The sequence below is a fragment of the Diceros bicornis genome, chromosome X (genome assembly GCF_020826845.1).
Source record: "Diceros bicornis minor isolate mBicDic1 chromosome X, mDicBic1.mat.cur, whole genome shotgun sequence".
NCBI classification, from domain to species: Eukaryota; Metazoa; Chordata; class Mammalia; order Perissodactyla; family Rhinocerotidae; genus Diceros; species Diceros bicornis.
Genome location: NC_080781.1, coordinates 19,228,136 through 19,246,553, shown reverse-complemented (window position 1 = coordinate 19,246,553; position 18,418 = coordinate 19,228,136). Strand labels below are relative to the sequence as shown.

Below are 18,418 nucleotides of genomic sequence, written 5' to 3'. Positions count from 1 at the left end.
GTATCTTGCTTTCATCAATTATTGGCTGAAAAAACTTGTTCAAGTTACTTAACTTCTCTGAGTATATTTCCCCACCTGTAAAAATAGAATAACACGTGTTATGATTGTGAAGAGTATGTGAAATAACACCTTAGAGTACTTAACAGTGTTAAGTAATTTTCAGGACTTCAGATGTGGTCAGTTATTGCTAGGCCTTTGATTTTATTTGTCCCTCACCATGATCCTAAAACAGATAGGAATAGAGCTTTAGTGAACTAAACTAAGCAATTCCTATTTTTTCCAGCTTTATTGAGGTATAATTGACAAATAAAATTGTATATATTCAAGGTATACAATGTGATGATTTGATATACATATATATTGTGAAATGATTACCACAATCAAGTTAGTTAACACATCTATCACCTCACATAGTTAGTATATATCCCCAAATGATTATAAATAGGAGTCAGCAACTTTTTCTGTAAGAGCCAGATAGTGATTATTTTTGGGTTTGTGAGCTACCTGGTCTCTGTTGTGACTACTCTGCCCTTGTAGTGAAAAAGCAGCTATAGACAATACATAAATGAGTGGGCATGGCTGTGTTCCAAAAACATGTACAAAACAGGTGGCATGGAGAATCAGATTATAAGAAAACAAAGAAAATTGAGGCAAACCTTAGAGTTCATTCCAAACCCTTTCCTTAAGGTCTTTGCAGACCTCGGAAGGAAGCAGAGATGATCACAGCATTGGCTGTCTCTTGGAGCTGAGAAGTGTGGGATGAGGAGGAGGATACATCTTTTGGGTGAGGTGAGTATTGCTTCTCAGTTATCACCAAGGTTGTGCCTGGGAGTGGGTTTATTCCTGGGGCAATGTGTCCTCATTCAATGTTCGCTAATGCCTAGAGCCTTCCTGACCCCAGTCTACTCTGGTAAAAACTTACCAGAGAGTCACATCATATTCCCCAGAACAATTTTTAAACAACATGGATCATATGTGGATGATTTTTCCATGGCCACACACTACAGATCCCAGTGGCTCCAAGTATGAGTCTTTGGTGGAAAGGGGAGCTGGGAAAGGGAGTATATTGTCATAATCTGTGTGCTCCTAGTTGGCAGGCTTGTTGGGCCTTTAGCTTTGAGGAGGGAAGGACAGGGGCATAAGCAGAGACCTGAGGGCCCTAGAAGGATTGATCCAGCTGTAGAATCAGTGTCTTAGGCTTTAGTAAATTTATGTTAAGAGATGGACTTCCATTGTATCCAGAGGATTCAGGCAGTGGGTGGGGTCTTGGCAGCAAGAATCTCAGGGTTGCAATTTTCTTTCTAGGAGAGTTGACTGAGATTGACGCAGAACCTGAGCAAGCGGAAAAACCAGGCACCAGCTCTCCAGGAAGGGAAGCTGACAAGGAATTTTTGGGCCCTAAACCAAGGTGGAGCAAACCCACTACTGGAGACGAAGGCCAGGTACAAAGAATGGGTACGCCAGTGGGATGGAGGGGACAACCACAGCTCCAGAAAGCTCCTGGTACCACCATCAGGCATGTTCACACTGAAGACAGGTTGTAAGGCTTCTGTCTACTGTGGGGCACAGAAGTATTCAGTAGAGACTGGCTTGCACAAACTCCCAGATTTGTATACGTAATTTTGAGTTTCTGTACATCACTGGAGGCTACAAGTTACTTTATGTATTTTAAATCTCACAACTTTGCCTACTCGTTCAAAGATTGCTGAGGATGTTCCGTTTGGTGAGAAAAGGGAAATTCACGTGTGAGTGCTCTGTGGGCTTTTCTAGCAGTCTGACTGTTCAGAGGGTTTCTGAAAACCTGTTGCATTGTAAAGGCTGGGTACTCTTGGGATTGTTTATCAGTCAGAGTCCAGTGAGGAGGCAGAAACCTCATCAGTTATTTTAACAGAAAAATATGTACCTAGGTATAAAGAATTGTCAACAAGGTGTAACATTTTTAACTAAGAAACTAAACAGGGAAAAGGAAAACACTAAGGAATCAGGGAAGGAGAAACTGCAGGAAACAGCGTCCAACTCAGGGGCTAAGGAAACAAAAAGAAGAGGCTGGAATTCTTAAAATTTATTCTTAAAGCTTAGCAGCTCAGAGGAGAGTCTCCATGAAGTTAAACCCAGATCTCTGAGGATGGCTGGTTCTGGTGTTTCTGAGGGGAGAGTAATGAAGCTGGTTCTACAAGGGTTGGAAAAACTGCTACTGCGTTCAGCTGCTGTCATGGGCAGGCACTACCACTGCAGTGGAGAAGTGTTGGTGGAGAAATCCTCACAGGAAGCAGCAAGTCCCTCCTCCTTCCTCCAGCCCTGCAGTCCCCTCTACAGCCTAATAGGGCTCCACCCAGCGAAGCAGAAATGTGGCTTGCAGAGGTCCAGCCCCCACATCACAAATCAGCCCAGGGAAAGGAGGGAGTTAGTTGCTGAGAGAGAATGAATTAATAACCCACAGTGCTTGTCTGCTCTTTTGGGACAAGCTTTGTGGGTTTGCTGGGCCTGTCTGTCCACTGAAATGAGAAATGACTCAGGGAACCTTCCCAGCTTCTCTATCCTACTCCCTCCCAGCACCTAGACAGTGATCCACAGAGAATCCCATGGTGGGTGCTCAGTAAGGACTGTTGGTTAAGTGACTGACAAGATGAAATTAAGGCTGTAGGATTCTCTGATCCTGCAGATGAGAATGAATGCAGCACATAAGGTCAAAATCTTCTATCTTTCTTTTTTCCAGAAAAGTAAAATTCATGATGCGTTAGCCCACACGTGATGTGGTAGGAAATGACTACATGGCGAACTTGAGTGTAGCCAGATTAAATGTTTGATTTTTGTGACAAGAAAATCAGAGGCAATGATTACTGCTGGGGAGTTCTTTAGGATAACACACATGTTAGAATGTGCTCTATCTCTTTCAGAAATTCAGGGCAGTCAGAGTGAGAACTTCGGTTCATACACTACTGCTTAGAGAGAGGAACCATTCTGAGATAAGCGAGAGATTATTAGCAGCCCATATTGGTATTGTTTCTATCCCCGCATCTAAAGTGTGTTTGTGGTGGGTGCCTGGTGAGGGGTGAGTGTGTGTGTATGTGTATATGTGTAGGGGTGATAGTAGGGATGGGTGAGTGTATGTGTGTGTATTAGAGATTATTTGCAGCCCATATGTGCAGGTAATACATTGAAAGAGAGAAAACCTGCTTATACTACAGAAGTGAGTTGGAGATAATTGGGAATGGCAAGAACTAGTGAATGTTAGACCACTGATGACAGACTGAGAATTTTGTAGAGTTGTTTAATTATCCCTGTTACGAAGATGAGACCTTTCCAAATTGCTATGTAAATAAGCAAAGGGCATAGAAGTAAAATACTGAGTCATAGAGCCAAGTGCTAAGAGAGGAAGAGAACTAAGATAGTACTGGCTAAGGTTTGCACCTTTCCTTTTTGAGGACTAATTAGAGATGATGCCAGATTTACCTTGCATATTATTTATTATTAGCATGTATGTGTTTGGTTACATCAATTAATTGTTTTATAAATTAGACATTGTTAATTGCACAGTCCATTATTCTTTTATTTTTATTTTTATTTTTTGTGGAGAAGATCAGCCCTGAGCTAACATCCGTGCTAATCCTCCTCTTTTTTTGCTGAGGAGGACCGGCTCTGAGCTAGCATCTATTGCCAATCCTCCTTTTTTTCTCCCCCAAAGCCCCAGTAGATAGTTGTATGTCATAGTCGCACATCCTTCTAGTTGCTGTATGTGGGACACGGCCTCAGCATGGCCGGAGAAGCGGTGCGTCGGTGCGTGCCTGGGATCCGAACTCGGGCCACCAGTAGCGGAGCGCGCGCACTTAACCACTAAGCCACGGGACCGGCCCCCATTCTTCTTCTTTTTTTTTTGTGAGGAAGATCAGCCCTGAGCTAACATCCGTTGCCAATCCTCCTCTTTTTGTGGAGGAAGACGGGCCCTGGGCTAACATCTGGCCAATCTTCCTCCACTGTATATGGGACACCGCCACAGCATGGCCCAACAAGCGGTGCATCGGTGCGCGCTCGGGATCCCAACCCACGCCGCCAGCAGCAGAGCGCGCACACGTAACCGCTACGCCACAGGGCCGGCCCCCACAGTCCATTATTCTTAACCTCGTCCTTTGCCTTTCAACACGTCTAGTTTACCCATTGAAAGGTGAATCGACATGTTTCAATCCCAGACTCTCTGTGTAGAAGAAATACACATCTATTTTTTTTCCTACTCCTCTGTAATTGCAGCTTTTCCTAATATACACTGACTTCCTAGATTCTAGTTGGCTCTGCATCATGATTTTTCTGACTGCTCTGATCATCACTTCTGGCTTTATTACCTGACTGACCCTTTTCAGAGAGCAGCCCTCTTTGATTGTTCCCTATGACCTGTGACAAAAGGCAAGAAGTACATGCCCATCCCAGTGGATCTCTGCACCAACTGAGGTCAGAAGAGTGGCATCAGGCATTTCTTAAATCATCCCACTGTAATCTTAATATAAGCTCAAGGAAGAGTAGCTCCATGCCTTGTTCTGGCACCAACGACAGTTACAGTTAAATTCTAATGCTCTGAATGATTAAACCAAGTAATAGTTGCCTCCTACAGAACAGTATCTAAATTATGTATATTCAATACTGATCTGCCACGTATTACACACTACGTTACATTAGAGATATGTATGGTTGCAGGCCAAGTTGGGGGAGAAGCAAAAGCCCCGAATTCCTTAGGTATTAGGGAATTCCTATTCTCCTTGTGTTCCTGTGTTCTGCTAAAGCTTGGGGGCATTTTTTCGGGTCCACACAAAAAGACTCTCGCTGGAATTGTTAAGTGCACAACGATGTCAGAAATGGAAAATGCAATTTCCAAGGGAAGCAGCAATATACAGGCCAGTGTAATAATTGCAAGTTTGGTCTGCAATGGGAAGTGTCATTCCTGAAATGAAAAACAAGGGTTACACACCTTCAATTGGTTGACTGGACTGTTAGGATTGCCTGAAAAGGTTAGGAATTACTGGTTTAGATCATTTCCATGGGAGAAAAATGGAAACTATAGAAGGGTAGACAGATTAGAGACAATAAACATTTTTTATTTGATGACATGGTGTTGCAAAGAAAAACTTTTGGGCAGAAACAGAAGGAGTAAGGTGTCCAGAAGAGTATAATTTTCTCTACATATTTGCATGCTTCTTGACAATGTTAGCTGATAGTTAGCAATGGGAACTAAGGCAGAGTGGATTTCTGAAGTTTGCCGGGTGAGCGGAGAGCTCCTTTATAAATCATCATGACAGGCTGCTTGAAATCTTGAGGTCAAGACTGCTAAGGATTATGAGATGATGTGAATCCATGTTGGAAATAAAGTGCATATCATTCAAGGATCAAGGGACCAAATTAGGTTTTCCTTTCTTTATGGAACGACACAGGTAAAATTATGAAGACTTCGTCATTTTTAGCTGCACTATACTTGTAGGATGAGGTTAAGCCTCATTTATTTGTTTTATCCAAAGGCAGCATGCCTTGCCCCTCAAATTTCAGGGTGAATTGTTATTTCAGTGACTCATTCCCTAAAAAACACGTTTACTATGTGCTTAGGCTTGTGCTAGAGAAAGTCATGCTCTTTGTCCAAGGAGAACTTTTCTCTATAAATTGTTTCTCTATAAATAGTTGATGGGACACCCATGAAGCTGAGTACACTGCTCAAGACCTTTACAATTCTTAATTCACATTTTCCTTACTGGATGAAACATTTGAGGATCACATGTACCCATTACTGTGACTTTATGGACTAAACACATCTGGCTTAGAAGTGAGCAGAAGTTGCCTGGTGGGAAATACATCTAGACACTGGATCACACTATCAAAAATAGTCAGGAATCTGCTGATTTCATCTTGGTGCCCACGTTGGTCAATTGGTTGTGGCTGCCTACAGGGTCTAATTGAAAAGGATTAATTATTAAGGCTCTGATTGATTTGTGGTGTCTGTTACATGTTTATGAGGAGAGGCAGCACACTGACACCGTGTATTTGCCGTCTCTGTCCTGAAGGAAAGCATCTAACTGAACAGTTTGATAAAAGCTTGGCTGCTGAATGGTTATGTTAGATTAACTTGATAAGGCTCCTTCCAACTACCCTACCGTGTTGTGCTCTGGATATTATGGGGCATAAAGGAACCATAAATGTTGTGAACATGAAAATTTATATACTATTTATTGAGCAATCCTACTTAGTGCTGTAATGGCCCAATAATTTTTAACCTTGTTGCAAAGGAGATAATGGAAAGTTAATGACCAAAATATTTTAAAGGAACCAAGAAATGTGTTGCTGTAGGAATTAGTTTGTACATGACAGTGAGAAGTCAAACCACAAAATACCTCATGAGGATTTTCAAAGCTTTGTTTTCATTGAGACCCACAGTTCATTGAAAAAAAAATTTTTAACACATTACATGATGAATACTATCTAATATTCTGTTCTGTATAACACAGCCTAATACATTTATGAAAATGCAAAGGAATATCTAGCAAAAGGGATAGCAGACGTTTTTTCTCCTAGGGTTATCTCAGCAATGATCCTTCTTCATGGAGTCTGTTTCATTAATTGGAATGCATATCCTCATGAAATTAGGCCACTATCCAGCCTTGTCTTTTCTTGAGAAGGGAGAGTTCTTTGATTTCTGAAGGAAAGACATTGATCCTGTTTATGTTTGTATTTCCAGTGTGTCTGTTGTGTGTCAGAAAATCATCCAGCATAGGAAATAGGAGGACATTAAAAGTATTTTTTTAATATCCTAGTGAGAACAAAATTTGGCCCAGTAAACCTTATTATTCCTTCCTGCATTTAGTTACCGAGAAGTTACTCTGATCCTGGAGTACTGGTAAATGTGTGTAAAACCAGAAGTCCTCTGGAAGTGAGACAGTAAAGATTCCCAGCTGAAATCTTCATGGCAGAAGGAAGCAGGTCCTGAAAGCAGTGTTTTCTTGAACTCAGGGACATTTTCCTGGTGAAGGAAATTAGATGGTAAGGTATGGCAAATGTGTACTTTTCTGACTTATTGGAAGGAAGTATGTAGTAGTCTGCATAATTCTGAACAATAAATTATTTTGAAGGAAAAAGCCTTTTAAAAAAGCATTTTTGTTATTTTCCGATACTATAAATGTCCACAAAGTAGGAGTGTTTTGGGGGTCTGCTTAATGAATAGCTAATTTGAATTTACTTAACAAAATTTGAACATGTACCGCTAACATGGCTTGGATGGAATAAGTCAGTGCTTTTTGTGCTTTTGTTGACCTTTTTGTCGGAGGCAGTGGTGAAATTATAATGGTATGTTTATCACGTTAAGGTTGGTGGACAGATAATCCAGTTCCTCACTGCTCAGCTGGCATACCTCTGAGGTGTATTCTCCACAGTCTCCTGGAGTTCCCTAGGGCGATTTCACTTGGGTTGCCCACAGAGGAAACGTGATTGATAATATTTTATTACATGCTTTCCCTTACATGCTTAATTTCCTCATTCCATCGCCAAGGTTTCCTGGGATCACCTCCTGCAATACCACTCACACTTGCATCTTTGTCGCAGAGTCTGCTTCTATGGGAACCCAAACAAAAGACACATTTCAACAACAACAAAAATATACATTTCATGAGACTGAAAGGGAGATCAAGGAATACAGTTTAGGATGAAAAACCTGGGGGTTTTATTTTACTATAAACCTAATATGAGTCAGTGTGATGTGGGAGAGGAAATTATTCCCATCTCAGATTCCAAAAATGGAAAACTAGTGTCTAGATCAAGCAAGGTTTTATACCCATTATCATTCAAGCTGTATGTGTGAGTAAGACCAGGCCCCTCACCGTAAGAAAAACATCACCAAGTGAGAGTAAAAGATATGGACACTATGTCACCCAAGGAAGCATTAAAGGAATTAACATTCAACCTGTAAAGGAAAGAAAATGTAGGTGAGACATCAGAGCTGTCCTCAAACTGTGAAAGAAGAGGGAGTGGGCTTATTTTGTATTGTTCAGTCAAAGAAGGACTGATTGGAGGGCGGGATCCAGAGAAGGGAATGTAACACTCACTGTGTAGTTGGAATGAGACAAACATGATTTAGAATATCACATAGAAAATTTACTATGTAAACTTTCTAAGCCTGGGTCTTCTCATTTGGAAAAAGGGAATAATAACACTACCTCTTGGGGCTGAACATAAAGAGTACAGAACCTTATCCCCTTCCCCAAATTTTCTACCAGCTGAAGATTGTAAACAATGGCCTTCGTAGCCTTGGGAGGGAAAAATTATGACAATCGAGTGTTTAAATAGAGCCTCAATATGTGATGTGTATTGCATATCAGATTCCTTTAATCTAGAGAATCCATTTCTGGCTCAAGATTGCCCTTATTTTAAGAAGCTAGGTATACTGAAAGCATTTATATATTCACATTAGGAAATGCAATCGTTCCATGGTATCTTTATTCCCCATGTGGCCAGGTGGATGCTGCTCCATCTTCCCTTCAGAGTTAAGGCTCTCTGTGGGATCATCCCCTGCTTGCCAGATCATTTTAGCTTAGAATCTGGAGAAGAGAACAATGGAAACCCTTTTTAGTATCATTCCTCCCCAGTTTCCCCATCTCAGGTAATAGCAACTCCACTCACTGTTTCCTGCATTCAGAAGGCTCTTCTTGAAGATACCTCCATGAATGAAGTGGAGGCAATAGTGAGTGCAAAGGCCCTGAGGCAACAGTGTACCTGGCTGGTTACAAGAGGAGGCCAATGTGACTGGAGTGAAATCAGCTACAGGGAGAGAGGTGGGACATGGAGTCAGGAGGTAATTGGAGGCCAGAGAAAATGTCCAGTCCACAAAGAGGGCTTCTCAACTCTTATCTAAAACAATATCCCCAACCTCTGTCACTTGCTAACTTCCTCATTCCCTTTACTTTCCTTCTGAGCACTTAGCACTATCTGGTATGTTCTATGTTTATTATTTGCTTAGCTGTTTCTTCACATCTGAATGTAAGCTCCACAAGAGTAGATACTTTGACTCTTTTTATCATTTATGTATTCGCTAAACTCAGAAGAGTGGCAGGCCATGGTAAGCAATCAACAAATATTTGTAAAGCATGAAATGCATGTTGATCCTGAAAGTATATCAGGGTCTTGAGATAGTAAGCTTTTGCTGCATGACAAACCCATCCCAAATCTTAGTGATGTACAACAACCACCATCTGCCAAGCAGTTCATCTAGTCTGGGTCAGGCTCAGCATGTCTCTTGGGCCTTGGTCATATGTCGGACATGTCTGGCAGTTTGGAGATGGGGGTCTGGGTTCAGTGTTGCTTTTTATCCTGCAGGCTTCTGCTTCTGTTATTTCTATCCCGTTGGCCAAGACTCCGAGAAGCAGCCTAGGTTCTAGTGATGAAGAACTAGATTTTACCTCTTGATAACCGGAGTTACAAAGACACCTTGATCACAAGAGTGTAGTGGTGAGGAGGATTTGTGGCCATTTTTGCAATCTACCGCAGCTCTTTGTTTTTCCTTGTCTAATTGCCTCATCTCTCTTTTATTGAGCCATATGCCTATTTCTACAGCAGCCAGTGAACTGTCTTCTCCATCTTTACATTATCTAGTGCAAACTTTTTGAACTATTTTCTGGAAGTTCATATCCTTCCATAAAACTACTGGGCATCGCTGATGGCTCTGATACTGTTTTACCCTGCTTTTTTCATAGACTAATTTTGAAACATGTAAGATATTTTAAATTTAGATAAATGTCACTTCTAGGTGACTCTGGCATGTGTTTTCTTCGTAGCTTTCATGGTTGGAACGAACTAATGCTATTTCTGTCTACTGCAGAAACATTTGATCATTGTGGCATTTTTAAGTCAACATCTGGTGTACATGCTGTACAGTTTAGTCACTCTGTTTTTCTTTTCAATAGGTTTTTCCCTTGCCATTTTGAGAGTCTTTTTCATTCCACCGTTGGCCTACTCTTTTTTCCTATGGTACAGAGTGTCTTGTGCCGCATTTATAGGAGCATTTTTCCTCATGTAACTACATACTAAAACACAGACACTAGAACATACTAAAATACACACAGAAGCAAACTTGTTTTTGTAGCAGATGTCCTTTCTGTCCCTCACTATTTCATGCAATTTGCCAGCAACCACATGTATTGGTCTGAGGGTTCTCTCGGGCCTCCGGAGTCTTATTTGCCTACCTGTAGCAGGTCATAAAAATTGTCATGAGATTACTCACTCCCTGCCCCTAGCCCTCAACCATGGACTGAAGGGAGTTAGTGCATAAATATCCCACCTCCTTCACCCCTGAGAGATAATTCTGAGTTGGCCGTCAAACACCGTCTTCCCGATTTTCCAGAGGGCTCAAGCTCCAATTTCTTACAGAGTAAACCTACTCATTCATGTACTCTTTATTGGCTGCCTTTTCCTTCCCTACTCATTTCTGTTCCCCTCCCAAATAAACTACCTTCCCTCAAATCCTTATCTCAGATTCTTCTTTTGAGGGATCCCAAACTGAAACATATGCACATATCTTTCTAATTTTTATAGTAACGATTCCTCAGTCATAAATATTACTTTACTTTTACATTACAGTTTCTTTCTGGTACTCCTGGGGACCCAAATCATAGAAAAAACAGATTTTGGCAGATAAATTGCTGCTTCTCTGACACTTTCTTTCCTTGCCTCCAAGTATGTGAGTAGGACGGAGAATGGAGGGTAGGTGTAAGTGTTTGTATGTTTGTCTGTGTGTGTTTAAGGGGAAGAGAATGGGTGAAAGTATATGTGTGTATTTATGTGTGTCATATGTCAATAGTATAGTGAGGGGAAAATGGTGGGAAGTCATATTTTAAAAGGATTTAAAATTTAAGTGTTTTGTATTTACTGTTGCTGTTAACAATTTCAAGAGTAGAAGTGTGATGTGACTGCTCTTAATGCTTTTAACTTGCTTGATGCTAAGGATGATTAGTAGTGAAAAGGAAAGCACAGTAACAAGAGATCTTGTTTGTATTATTAAATTATAAGTTGAAGCATCTGTAGAAACAAGGTTGAGGTTTGCCCTATAATATCTCTAAGTGTTGTCAGTGCAGCTAGGTAAAGACAGAGAAAATCTCTTTGTTCTCTGTGCGTTCCTGTAGGGAAATGGGATTATGCCCTAAAGTCTGCTCAGACAAGTGTTTTTGGTGTATGTGTATGTGCAGGGGACTGGGGGGCGGGCGGCAGAGGATATGTATGCACCACAACACAAGGTCGTCTCGGTCTCATGTTCAAATGCTTGTTTCATTCCTTACTACTCTCCTCAGCCGCCAAATCTGATGATGGTTTACTTTATGTGTTGCTGTTTTCCACTAGTATCCTGGGAAGGATGAGTTGCTCTCATTTTCTTAGAGGCACCTACAGAGGACTGGAAGACATATGGAATAGGGAGGTATTAGCAGACTATGATCATGCAGATCATTGCATATACTAGATTATCATCACCCCAAACTGAATAATCAGTAGTAATTATATAAATCATCTATTTACAGACTATGATCATGCAGATCATTGCATATACTAGATTATCATCACCCCAAACTGAATTATCAATAGTAATTATATAAATTATCTTTTTGACAGTTGGTTGTATTTAGAGTTTTAAGTGAATATCAATATTGGGATTTTAGTCAATACATGCTACCTATTTTTTAAATAGTAAAGAAAAAAGTTATAATTTAAGAATAAGACAAAAGATCAATGGAAGAGAAGCCTCAAGTAAATTCTTGTCTGATGATTCAGATCATGGTCCTGAGAAGGACCCAAACTCTTCACTTAACCTTTAGATGGAGTTTCTGTTTGTACATCATTCTTTTTAATGAACAATGGTGACAAATCTCATTTGCTGGTGAGCCAGAAATGGGAAACGAAGATGGGGCAATTGGGATGGAAGAGATTGCATAGCACTGGGAAAATTCTGGGAGCAGAAAATCCCGCCACGCCCTTACCAGCAGGCCTCAAGGCCATGAGGCCAGCTGGTCCAGAGAGGCTTGTCTTGGATTTGTAGTGCTGTGGATCAGCAATGAAAATTTCAAAATAATAACATGGCATTTGTCTGCCAGCAGCTGCCAAGACTTTATAGATTCCATCTAATCTCTGTCACTTCAACTAGAAGGTGACTGGGGTGGATGTGGCAGAAATGATTTCAACATGAGTTGTGAGCTTTGCACTTGTTCTTGCCAATGAGTTATGCTGCTCATACATATATTGTGGCCTAAATTCAAAACACGTCTAGTGTCAATATTGGATGTTTGGTTGAAATCACTACTATTAGAAGAACTACCAGAAAATGGAAAACTGAGCGCCTCTGGTTATTATCACTTCAAATACATGAATGACAGCCCTGCATTCGAATTCATGAGAAAGTGTTTTTTCTTTCTTCTGGAGATTTATCTCTTTATAGAGACACATCTGCAACAGCTACCTGCTTTACCCTTCTTGTAGTCAACTGCGTTAATTTCTCATATACTAGTAGGTCTCCATATCTTAATATCTTGAGAACAGTTTCTATCTAGTTGGGAAGAAATAACCTGTTAATTAAGCTCAATGTCATATATCAGTGGAGCTTTGCTGTGAGGCTTCTTGGGGCTTTAGTAATATATGAACTTGTGGAAGGAAAGAGAAAGCAGAGGCCTTGTGGGCCTAGGCCTGGCGAACTGATAGTTCCTAAAGGGCATATCCCCAAGGGAGTTAACATCATCATCCCTACCCCTTTTTAAGCATCATCCCATGCTTAAAAAGGACTCAGTGTAGTAGGGGTTAGCAGCTTAGAGCACTGATGGGGGACTTCAGCAGAACTGGATCCCCAACTTGATTACTCCCATTATAAGCTGTCACCTTAAGTCCTTTAAGCCTTATTTCCTCTTCTGTAAAATGGGGATAATAAGAGTACTTTCCTCATAGGGTGAGGATTAAATGAGATAGTGTATAATCCAGTACGTAGAACGTAATGGGTATGAACAAATGTGTTACTATCATTCTTATTCTTGCCGATGCTGATATCCTGATATGTCCGGTCTGTTAGATGGGGCACAGGAGCAGGGTACACAGGCAATGTTTGGTGCTTAGAGTCATCCAAGTGTGGGACAAGATGATTAATGAGGATAGGATCCAGAAACCTTGCAAGAGGTTGTGGGGGATGTGGAGGTAGACATGTAGCAAGATGATCTATCTGTCTAGGGAAGAAGGATGTGCTCAGATGTCCGTAAAATAATTAGGGTTCTGGTCAAGTGGTCTGAGGTTTAGAGAAGTGCTCAATACCAATATGGTACTAAAGTGAAAACTCAGCCCTGCAAGATGAACAAACACAGCGAGAGTGAGGGCAAAATATTGGGTACCCAGGGCTCACCTCATGTGTGCCTGCTATGGAGTCTACAACAGGACTAACTTCAGCTCCAAATGGTGGGAATGATGTTCCTGCCACAGTTGGAGTCTGTTTGGGACCTAGTGAGGGGACTGGTTTCCAGGAGAAAAACATTAATGAAGACTGGTGGAGGCAAGGGCCTAATTTCTGCTCCCTCCTACACTCTCATCGATGTTGCTGTTATTTAACTTTATCCAAGCTCTTTCCTTAGACACTGAGACTTGTCAGCCTTTTCCTATGCCTGAGTTGGATTTCTGGTTCCCAAACCTTTGGTTTGATTTGGCAACAATGGGTATTCTATTTCCTTTTTTTCCATGTTGTATCTGGATTTTATGACTATTACACTGTGAGCTCCTTGAGGACAGGAAGTCTTTGATCTTTGACTCTCCAGCCTATTCCCTGTGCCAGACATCATAGAGGTTCAGCAAATATCTTTGGAGTGAGGGAATAACTGAATATCCCAGGACCTGGCCCCACAAATCCTGGCCTTCTTGTTCCTTGTGTCTTAATATGGCTATCTGTATAGCTATAGATGGCTATATGAAGAGACAGCATGGGAGAAGCTATGTCATAAACAAATATGAATCCAAAGTTAAAATAAAACATAAATAACAAAGTCTTATGCATCATATCTTGGCAAGCTTCTGAGAAAAGGTTCCAGTAGCCTTTGTGATTTGTTCAGTGGTGACTAATTTTAGCTTATTAGGAAGGTGAGATAATTTAACTTTTTTTTAACAAACTGTTCCTGACAATTCCTAAATACCTCATGTACTAAATGTTTTTTTTTTTTCCATTATCTAACCGCCTGAGGAGGGAAAATCTGACATAAGTCAGACCCATCACCTTCTGTGCTCTAGAGACCTCCTTAGTTCCTACTCTTGTTTTCTCCTGGATGTGTCAAGCCCTTACTAAAAAAGACATCACAAAGTGTCCACAATACATTTTGGTAACTCCAGGGAATACAGGAAATGCTCTTATTTCGAAACCTACAAGTTCTCTTCTACATTTCTTTATTTAATTCTAGCCCTAAATAAAGAAATGATCTCAGTGTGAAGTTAATTAACCAGTATGCTTGAGAACATTTAATAGATTGGTGTGGCAGATGCTGCTGGTGCCTGGACCGTATTTCCCCCAACATTCTATGTGCCAAAGGACTCTCACACAAACAGTTGTATCTCCTGCTTGAGGACTTTCGCTGGTTATAGGAGCAGACTTGATCAGTGATAGGAGCAGACCAATAGTGCCAGGAGTTAATGCTCCTGGGAGCAGTCCTCCACCAATGATGAATAGGGAGTTGATCAATGCATATCTGAGTTGTTGCCTAGAAATCCCTAGCAGTTCCTTCTTGAGCCCAGTTGCCCACAGTGCATGTTGTAGTTTCTTCTTTCCCTTCCCGGCCTTATTTCCCCATTCAGCTGCCAGGGCTTCCTAGGTTCACCTTCCATGGCTTCCCGGGCTCACCTCCCAGATAAACTATTTATATTCACATCCTTGACTCAGGGTCTGCTTCTGGGGAACTCAGACTAGGACACTGACTAGAAAAAGACATGGACAGTCAATATTCATATGTTGGATATATTGAATATATCAATATTGAATATCCAATAGGAATATCCAATTTCCTATTGGATATTAAGGTGTACCTATAGAGGTAGAACCAGTATTCCCAGGTCTCAGTATTCAGGTAGATCCCGTACACATAGTAATTGGCTGATAAACTGGGGCAGGAAACAGAGAACCAGTAGGTCCCCAACACTGGTCCACATTTCTACAATTTAAATGAACGTCCTTTTCTCTGAAGTTATGTCTTTTATGAAATAATAGTTATGGTAGATGGTATATTTTTTCTTTTTCTTTCTTTGTAAAAAATGTACTCAGTGAATGATAGGTTGGAAACTATGTAATACACTCCGCAACCAACAATTTTCCTTTTTAAAATTGAACCTGTTGGTAAAAATCCAAAAATCTTGGAACACACTTGTCATGGAGGATGCAAGGACATAGAAAGTGTATAGGTATTTCTGCTATTGCTGGCTACATTATTTGTGAGGAAATCCATTAACCTTTTGAGTGAAGCAAAGATGTCAGTGGCCTCAGAGACTTCTAAGGTCTAAGAATCTTTGAATTCTCTGGCACAGGGCTTCTCTACTGTAAAACTGCAAATATTCTCTTTGATGGCCTCTCATCTCTCTTTTTCACATCTTTCTGCTTGTTCAAGGCCTACCCTAAACCCCGTTCTGCTGTTTTTCCTAATAAACATATCCATTCTGAGGCCATGAAGCATCTCTTTCATCCTTTAATCTATGATATTGGGGGGGAGGGAGTATTTATTTTCTGTGGAATAATTACGGCATCTTCAAGTTATGTACCAAAGTCACTTGGTCGAGACTGGATGAGTTGGTTAAGAGCTGAGTGGGACACGGAGGCCCAAGGAGAGCTAGTGCTCAGAAGTTAGTTCCGGAAGAGACGGTAACTTGAGGCAGAGAAAATCTGAGCAGAACCTTATTGCTCTGGGAGACCAGAAAGAGGCAAACTATGTGGATTCAGGAATCTAGAGGTGTTCTGAGGCTTGACCACTTTTCCTCACACAGTAAATTGAGCTTCAGCAATCTAAAGCGAAGAGACAAAAGAAATATATCTGTAGACTTGTAAGTGAAAAGGTAACACAGTGCCCTGGGAGTCTACCAGAGCGCTAAACCATTGCCTCTGACATGGGTGGAGGAAAATGCTAGCTGTGACCTGCTTGCTCTCCTAGAATGGAAGATAAAGGAATGTCCAGATGGAGACCCAGCCTCAGGTTATTGGCCCAAAGAGGGGAGAAAAAGGAGAGCATATGTCAATGCTAGCAGAGATGGGGCACAGTATGGTGGCTCAAAGGTCAGCTTTGAGTCGGTGCATGTATCAGATCCTTGAAGTGTTTCACCTTTTATTCTTTTCTGTTGTTGGTGTTTCTATGAGTCCTTCAAACATTTGCACTTTCATCTTTTTTCTAACTATTTTTAAAAGTAATATATTTTCATTATTAAAAATTTGGTAAATATGGATGTGATTATGAGTAAATCACCAATAATTTCCATGATTTTTCAGTTGTTTTTCCTTTTTGATATTTGCATATGCCTTTTGTGGGTTTTATGACAATGGCATCATAAAAAATAGGTGTATAGGTATATATTACATATATATAATATATATACTCTGATTTGTTACACCTAATTTTATGTTGTGATCATTTTCGTAAATCATTATTTTTCAAAAACATAGTTTTTCTTTGTTGAAAATTAGCTATCCATAGATGTGTGGGTTTATTTCTGGGCTCTTGATTCTATTCCATTGATCTGTGTGTCTGTTTTTCTGCCAGTACCATGCTGTTTTGGTTACTATAGCTTTGTAGTATATTTTGAAATGAGGGAGTGTGACACATCCAGCTTTGTTCTTTTTTCTCAGGATTCCGTTGGCTACTCAGGGTCTTTTGTTGTTCCACATAAATTTTAGGATTCTTTGTTCTATTTCTGTGAAAAATGTTGTTGGAACTTTGATAGGGATTGCATTGAATCTATAGATTGCTCTAGGAAGTATGGACATCTTAACTATGTTAATTCTTCCAATCCAAGAACATGCAATGGAGAAAGGAAAGTCTCTTCAATAAATGGTGCTGGGAAGACTGGACAGCCACATGCAAAAAATGAAAATAGACCATTATCTTACACTATACACAAAAATTAGCTCAAAATGGATTAAAGACTTAAATGTAAGACCTGAAACCATGAAAATTCTAGAAGAAAACATAGGAAGTACACTCTTTGACATCAGTCTTAGCAACATATTTTCAAGTACCGTGTTTGACTGGGCAAGAGAAACAATAGAAAAAATAAACAAATGGGACTACATCAAACTAAAAAGCTTCTGCACAGAAAAGGAAACCATCAACAAAATGAAAAGACAACCTAAAAATTGGGAGAAGATATTTGCAAACCATATATCTGATAAGCGGTTAATCTCCAAAATATATAAAGAACTCATACATCTCAACAACAAAAAAACTAACAACCCAATTAAAAAATGGGGGGTCCAGCCCAGTAGCACAGTGGTTAAGTGTGCACACTCTGCTTCAGCGGCCCAGGATTTGCAGGTTCGGATCCCGGGTGCACACTGATGCACTGCTTGTCAAGCCATGCTATGGTGGTGTCCCATATAAAATAGAGGAAGATGGGCATGGATGTTAGCCCAGGGCCAGTCCTCCTCAGCAAAAAGAAGAGGATTGGCGTCAGATGTTAGCTCAGGGCTGATCTTCCTCACACACACACACACACACACACACAAAAAGGGCAAAAGACCTAAACAGACATTTCTCCAAAGAAGATATACAGATGGCCAACAGGCACATGAAAAGATGTTCAACATCATTAACTATCAGGGAAATGCAAATCAAAACTACAATGAGATATCACCTCACGCCCGTCAGAATGGCTATAATTAACAAGACAGGAAACAACAAGTGTTGGAGAGGATGTGGAGAGAAGGGAACTCTCATACACTGCTGGTGGGAGTGCAAACTGGTGCAGCTATGGTTTCGCACTATGGAAAACAGTATGGAGACTCCTCAAAAAATTAAGGACAGAACTACCATACAATCCAGCTATTCCACTGCTGGGTATTTATCCAAAGAACATGAAAACACCAATGCGTAAAGATACATGCACCCCTGTGTTCATTTCAGCGTTATTCACAATAGCCAAGATTAGAAGCAACCTAAGTGCCCATTAAGGGATGAATGGGTAAAGAAGATGTGGTATATATACACAATGGAATACTACTCAGCCATAAGAAACGATGAAATCCAGCCATTTGTGACAACATGCATGGACACTGAGGGTATTATGCTAAGCGAAATAAGTCAGAGGGAGAAGGTCAAATACTGTATGATCTCAATCATAAGTAGAAGATAAAAATAACAACAAATAAACACATAGAGACAGAGATTGGATTGGTGGTTACCAGAGAGGAAGGGGGGAGGGAGGA

General features: G+C 40.6%; 1 long non-coding RNA gene across 1 annotated transcript in view; it reads left to right on the top strand.

Moving 5' to 3' along the window:
* Positions 1–691: 691 nt before the first annotated feature.
* The window catches only part of LOC131400444 (uncharacterized), a 74,601-nt gene continuing 56,874 nt past the window's right edge, over positions 692–18,418 (top strand). The window contains exons 1-2 of the long non-coding RNA XR_009217361.1: positions 692–789; positions 1,306–1,442. This is a non-coding gene — a long non-coding RNA (uncharacterized LOC131400444). The remainder of the gene's footprint in view (positions 790–1,305; positions 1,443–18,418) is intronic.